The 7,373-nt window shown below is 48.4% G+C and overlaps 1 protein-coding gene across 1 annotated transcript in view; it reads right to left on the bottom strand.

The window, feature by feature from the left end:
- CSE1L (chromosome segregation 1 like) overlaps positions 1-4,098 on the bottom strand; it is a 41,879-nt gene extending 37,781 nt beyond the window's left edge. The window contains exon 1 of the mRNA XM_060033439.1: positions 3,985-4,098. The gene's annotated coding sequence lies outside the window, so the exon portion shown is untranslated. The remainder of the gene's footprint in view (positions 1-3,984) is intronic.
- Between the last annotated feature and the right edge of the window lie 3,275 nt (positions 4,099-7,373).

Below are 7,373 nucleotides of genomic sequence, written 5' to 3' on the forward strand. Positions count from 1 at the left end.
TCTTTGCAAATGTCATCTCTTTTTAGAGGCGCTGTCCTGGACCATCATATCTAAAAGAGCACCCACCTCAGCCACTCTCCATTCTCTTACTCTGTTTTTCCAAGTCAATTTTATCAGGCATATGAATTGCTTTCTTGTTTACTATGGTTTTCCCTCCATTAGACTGTAAGCTCCATGTGAGCAGGGACTTTGTGTTTTGTTCACTGCAATCTCCCTAGACCCTTAAAACAGTGATGGGTACCTACTACATATTTGTTGTACGATTTTCAAAGGCTACATACCCTTTACTGATTTTTTTTTCCCCATCGAAAAGCACTACTGGGGCTTCCCTGGTGGCGCAGTGGTTGAGAATCTGCCTGCCAATGCAGGGACATGGGTTCGAGCCCTGGTCTGGGAAGATCCCACATGCCGCAGAGCAACTGGGCCCTTGAGCCACAACTACTGAGCCTGCGCGTCTGAAGCCTGTGCTCCGCAACAAGAGAGGCCGTGATAGTGAGAGGCCCGCACACCGCGATGAAGAGTGGCCCCCGCTTGCCGCAACTGGAGACAGCCCTTGCACAGAAACGAAGACCCAACACAGCCATAAATAATAAATAAATAAATTTAAAAAAAAAGCACTATCATTCTTCACATTTATTTTGGTCAATTGACTGTGACAAACAGGAAGAACTGGAGACAACTGATTCTAAGAGCACATGACAGAGTGACCCCAGAAAACAACAAAGTTGAAGTGCTAGGGTGGGACTATGTTTAAATTAAAAAAAAAAAAAAAAAGTGTGTAGGGGGAAAAACTGTGAGGCGTTGGGGGGGAGGATATAAATATGCATGCTACAACCCTGAAAGTTAAAATACTAGGTAAGTCCTATATTTTTAATGTTAGTTAAGGGACTAAATGTCAACAAATCCTTTTTCTATCTCCTCAGTGACAATGCCTATACACCCAATTTATAAGCTTAGCCTTGATTTGGGAAAGTATGACCAATCAGGTAATTTTAGAGAATACTCCACAGGTTTTCACAATATATCAGCAAGATCAAGGTCTAATTAAATTATTTTATTTGCCACAGGTGAAGGGGCTTTGACACTTGGAAATGTTAGCAATATATAAATGTAAAAAGTGTTACTGACTTTAAAGACTCAAACTAGAAGTGAAAAAATTCACTCTTTTGCTTTTGAATAAGGCGTGATACTTTACTTCTCCACTGAGCTATTTTTGGAAATCCCTACCAATACACAAAAAATAAAAAATATGTACCACAATAAATCAACTATGACAGACTTATCTAAATCCCAAGTTCTTCTTATTGAAAGAATGGCTGGGCCTAAGTCTAGCCTCTTCTCACTGGCCCTCAATTACAGGTGAAGATTTTTGGAATAAAAGCTTTGCTTTCCAAGGCCATCTCACAGACATCTGTGACATAAGTTGATCCAAGATGTGTGCCTTTTCCTTAGATATTTCCTCCACATTAGAGAACCATTCCTGAAGCCCTACATTTGGGGAAAGGGAAAGAGATCCAATAAATGAAAACTATCTGGTGCACACACACATCAAGAACATACCCCAACACCTCAATCCACTCTCTGCTTTTTTAAAAAAAAAAAAATTTATTTATTTTCGGCCACGTTGGTCTTTGTTGTTGCACGCGGGCTTTCTCTAGTTGCAGAGAGCAGAGGCTACTCTTCGTTGCAGTGCGCAGGCTTCTCACTGCAGTGGCTTCTCCCGTTGCGGAGCACGGGCTCTAGGCGTGCGGGCTTCAGTAGCTGTGGCACGTGGGCTCAGTAGTTGTGGCTCTCGCGGCTCTAGAGCACAGGCTCAGTAGTTTTGGCTCACGGGCTTAGTGGGCATGTGGGATCTTCCCGGACCAGGGCTCGAACCCACGTCCCCTGCATTGGCAGGCAGATTCTTAACCACTGTGCCACCAGGGAAGCCCCACCCTCTGCTTTCTAATCACAAGAACATACCAATGAGATGCAAATCCAAACTTTTTACATTGTCTGCAAAGCCCTATGTGATCTGGCCCCTGGATACCTCTCCCTTCATATACTACTCTGTGCAAGTTGGATTTTCTTCAAATATTCCAGGCTTGTTCCTGTCCCGAGCCCTTTGTACTTTCTATTCTCTCTGCCTGGAATGTTCTGTTCCCTCATCTTTCCTGGTCTCAGCTCAAATGCCACCTCCTCAGAGAAGTCGCCTTCATCTGTCACTATCTGAAATTATCTAGGTCATTTATGTGTATTCTTGTTTCTTTCCCCCACTAGAATATAAGCTTCCCAAGGGAAGGGACTTTGTCCATTTTTGTTTCTTCACTGTATTCACAGAGATTAAGTGGATGCTCAATCAAGTTATTAAATGAATAAAGGAACAAATTAATACCAAAGGTAGAACACTGCCCCCAAACCCATCTAATACTATATAGGAAATGGTTTCCCTCTATCCCAGTCTCTAACCAGCAAAAATCAAAGTAAACAGAAGGGGAGAGAGAACTCTCTTGTACTGATGTAAAGAAATGAAAGATAAAGGGTCTTAAGAGGGAAGAGGCTGGGTAGATCAAGTCCCAAGAATTATGCAAAAATATGGAGACACACAAAAAAGGGCCCAAAATTTGACTATGGGGGCCCAAGTGGAGGAGAAAAAGAGCACTGTTAGGATCTAAGAGTAAAAATCCCCTTTCTGTGCATTATTATTCCAAGGAATAATACTTGCACATCTAACACGTGGCAAGCAACAGCCATCTGCGTACAGCAGTAATGAGACAGGCGAGGTCCTTGCTTTTTTACATCCTAGCAGTTGAGGAAGACAATAAACAAACTACACGTGATTCTAGATTATGATAAAAGCTGTGAAGTAACTAAACCTCGGGTGATGTGATGGAGAGTTGAAGGAAAGAGATCTTTTGAGAGGTTGGCCAGAAAAGGCGTAAGGCGAGTGAAACTCGAAAGACAGGAACCAGCAAAGACCTGATGCTGGTAATTTCCAAGCAGAGGAATGGCGCGTCCAAACGCTTTATGGAGGACATGAGCTCGGAACATTTAAAAAGAAAGGTCAGCAGTATAGCTACAGTGGCTAAGGAGAAGAGACAGATGGGAGAGGCGGACAATGGTCACCACCGACGGGACTCTGTAAACCACGGTAGTAACTCTGTGGATCCTCAGCCACTTAACGAAGTAGATGTTTTCAACCCCACTGTGCAGATAAGGAAGTGGAGGCCGGAGAGATGAAGAGACCAGCCCTAAGCTACACCCCTAGGGAGAGGCTAAATCTGGAATGGGCTCAGGCCTTCTCATTCCAACGCTGAATTCCACGCTCCGAACGGTATACCACGCCATAGCGTCTCCCCCAAGAGGCGGACCCCGTGTTACCGCGCAGGTGCGTGGACTCCCCAGTGCACGGACTACAAGCTAATCTTCACGAGCAACTCACCAAAGTGAGACCACGAAGCCCGTGTTACAGTCGCGGAGGCTGAAGCACTGGGAGGTGCCGCTCCACCGCCTCCTTTATGAGAAAGTGAGGCCAGGGGAAGAAGCGGTCGGGGCGGCTGCCCGCAAGCCCGCTCAGCCGCCGGACAGGCCTGGCTGCCGCACTCCGCTCGCGTTGCGGGTGGCCCGGAGCGCCGAGAACGGACGCGCGGGCGCCACCAATGAGAGGCGGCCTTCCCGAGCGGCGCGGCCAATCAGCGCGGTGCTGGAGGGGAAGGGGCGGGCGCTTGGGCCGCTCTGGTTAGGCCGCGCCTGGGCAGCCCTCGCCCCTCGCAGGCTCGGGGGCCGCCGGGCCTGGGCCTCAGACCTGGGGTGCCGAGAGGAGACGAGACCCGCAGGCGAAGACCCTCCCCGAGGGCGCTGCCCGGGACACGGGCCCATAATCCGCTCTCGCCCAGAGGTGCGGTTCTTGCTTCCCAGCGTTCGGAAGTGCCGGGAGCGCCTCATCCCTCCCGCAGCCGGGTCCCAAGAGGCCACTGTGCCAGGCCGTGCACGCCCGCGCCTTACCTTGTGGGGGTACGGGTACGGAGAAGGGAATCTCAGCCGCAGACCGTAGCTGGCAATACCCACCCCTGCTGCCGCTCCACCGCACATTCAAACCCCGGCAAAATGGCGCGGCGGCGAGGCTGTGGTCGGGGCGCATGCGTGAGCGGGACCGAGGCAAGGGGCGGGGCCGAGGGCGCTCGGCTCCACCTCGGCTGGAATCGCCAATCGCGGCCCCGCTCTGTGTGTGCTGACGTCACAAGCGACAATGCCCTTTGGCTTTTTTTTTTTTTTTTTGCGGTACGCAGGCTTCTCACTGCTGTGGCCTCCACCGCTGCGGAGCACAGGCTCCGGACATGCAGGCTCAGCGGCCATGGCTCACGGGCCCAGCCGCTCCGCGGCATGTGGGATCCTCCCGGACCGGGGTACGAACCCGTGTCCCCTGCATCAGCAGGCGGACTCTCAACCACTGCGCCACCAGGGAAGCCCTGCCCTTTGGCTTTGAACGCTCCATCGGACATCACAATGCCGATTCTGAGACGAGCACAGATTTGGCGAGTGGCCGCTGCATTGTGGCCTATTTTGATGTCAGGCACCTAGTAGGTCTTATATAACTGTTGAACGAACTGCCCAAAGTCATGTCCAAAGCGTCTCCAATCGAAGAGAACTGCCTGCCCCTCATGGAGCTTATGTTTTAGAGGGAGGAACGGAATAAACAAGATAATTTCAAATTTGATAAGTGCTATGAGTCTTCTCATAGGATTTAAAAACAGAATGATGTGGCAGCAGTGACGTAGAATGTCAATGGGATGGCCAGAGGAGACCCCTAAACAAGTGACAATTGACTTGAATTTCAACAAGGAGACAGCTGTGGATCAGCCTGCAGACCGTTCCAGGAGGAGGGGATGCTAATAGCAAAGGCTCTGAGGCAGGACTGGGCTAGGCTGGGGCTTAAAAAATAAAGTGGAGCATGGCAGGAGATGAAGTTAGGTCGGCAGGGGCCAGATGATGCAGGCCTCTTAAGCCAGTGTTATGTCTTAAGTGCACCCATTACAGGATGACCACCAAATTTATATTTTAAAAGGTCCACCAGTTGCTGCTTGGACTGTATGGGGGAAAGACCTTGAAGCAGGGAGACCAGTGAGGAAGCTGCTGGAGGCATCCAGGAAAGAGACGTTAGGCCTGGACTAGGGTGAATAGCAGTGCACGTGGAGAGAAGTGGACAGCTTCAGGATATATTTTAGAGGTAGAGCCCATAGGATCTTATGTCACACTGAGTGTGGGAAAGAGGAACCAATGGTGACTTATGGAAATCCCAACCCTCAGTTTTGGCCACCTCCTCTGCCTGCCTCAACAGGCTCAGCTGTCTCCCCTCAGAGCCCATCCCTTGGAATTGCTAGCTTGCTACTTCTGGGACTGAATGTCATGCTATTTGGTCATCATTCGAGGAAACAAATATAGGAACAAAAGGATATAGGCACTGAGGACAGCAGAGCTCTCAGCCCGTGGTGACTCCGTCCAAACTTCTACACTAAGCGCTGACCAATCTCGAACATGGCTTCTAGCAACACAAGGTTGTGTCCCTAGGGTGACCCCAGTGTCCCCACCCCCTCAAGACTGCCTGAGAAAACTCAGTGCCACCAGGAGAATTTACTGTTTTTTTCTAACCAAGATCTGAGGATGGGCTCCAACCTCCCTTTCTTAAAGCATTTACTGAAAAGGGCTTACAATTGTGAACTCCTTCCTCTGTCCTTTTGAGAGGTATACGTATCTCCTACACTTCAGCAATGTCTTTCTTAAGGACCTGAAAGCCCTTCCTTCGAAATGTAATCATCAGGAAGGTAGGGTCTCTGTCTCCCAGTCTCTGTGGGAGGCTAGAAGCCTAACTTTGGTAATTCCCAGCTAGCAGACACTGCTGGCCTCATCACATTTACACTGACCAACTCTCTAACTTTTCACTTGAGCCCCTGTTCTTTCCTTACTCCCTCATTCTCCTTTTAAAACATCCAATCACCTCCGCACAAGTCCAGAATGAGCTCAGCTCTTTCCCCACCAGTAATTACAGAACAAAATCTGTTTTTACCACTTTAACAATGTCTGGCTGTGTTTATCTTTGACTGCACCCTGGCTACAGACATGTAAAAGCAACTCCTATGTATAAAATGTAAAAAGTTGCTCTGTTTGAGTAGAAGGGTTGTAGTTATAAGTTTTTGGTAAAGTTACTCAACCTCTCTCATCATAGTCCACAAACCCCACAAGATCTGACTCCTGCCAACCCGTTTGACTCATCACCTTCCTTTCTGCTTCCCTCCACCCTCACTCAGCTCAGCCACCCTACCTTCCTTTCTGTTCTTCCAAGCTCCAAGCTTATTCCTACCTCATTCCTACATGCTCTTCCCTCTTTGTCTGGAAGGCTCTTCTAGATCCTTGAAAGACTGGCTTTTCTGCACCTTCAGATTCCAGCTCAAATGTCACCTCCTCAAAGAGGCCGTCCACTCTTTTCCAAACGAAATTACCCACTCCTCACCACCCAATAACAAGACATTTAGGGTTGCCAGATTTAGCAAACCAAATACAGGACACCTGGTGCAAGGTGAATTTCAGAAAAGCAATGCATGATTTTTTAGTATAAATATCGCATGGGACGTAGTTACACTAAAAAAATCATAGTGTTTATCTGAAATTCACATTGAATCAAGTGTCCTGTATTTTATCTGACAGCCCTACCTCCATTATATCATCTTCTTCACAGCATTTATCACTCCCTGCAATTGTCTCCTTTTTTTTTTTTTTTTTTTTTGGCCGCGCTGTGAAGCATGCGGGATCTTAGTTCCCCAACCAGGGACCGAACCTGTGGCCCTTGCGTTAAGAGGCCGGAGTCTTAACCACTGGACTGCCGGGAAGTCCCCAATTGTCTTTTTCAATTGTCCCTCCCACACCTGCCTAAGGACGCTATTAAAACAAGGACTTTCTCTTATTTACAGCTATACTCCCAGCACCTAGCACAGCGTAGCTGTTCAATAAATATTTGTTGAGTGTTGAATTAAATGCCCTATATAAATAGGTGAAGTCCATTGAGAAAGGTGTACATTATTAGGACACTGGTGGAAAAGATATATTTTCATCATCGCAGCAACAGTATAAGCAATCATCTTGATCATACTAGTCTGCTTTCCTGGACATCTTCCTCTAGTCCTGGGGAGAGCAACCCTGATGACTTAACAGTTTTTCATCTCCGAGAGCCAATCAGGAAGGAAGCTGGCTGGCATCTTGTGTCTGCCTAGCATCACTGCCCGTTTCTGTAGGAAGCCCTCAAGATGTGCCCAGGTTATCATGTCTGTGGACGTGGCTCCAGCGGGGCGCTCTCCCCTCACCCGTAGCAGCCTCAAGAACTACAGGGGTGAGGGCCACAG

The sequence above is a fragment of the Delphinus delphis genome, chromosome 15, assembly GCF_949987515.2.
Source record: "Delphinus delphis chromosome 15, mDelDel1.2, whole genome shotgun sequence".
NCBI lineage: Eukaryota > Metazoa > Chordata > Mammalia > Artiodactyla > Delphinidae > Delphinus > Delphinus delphis.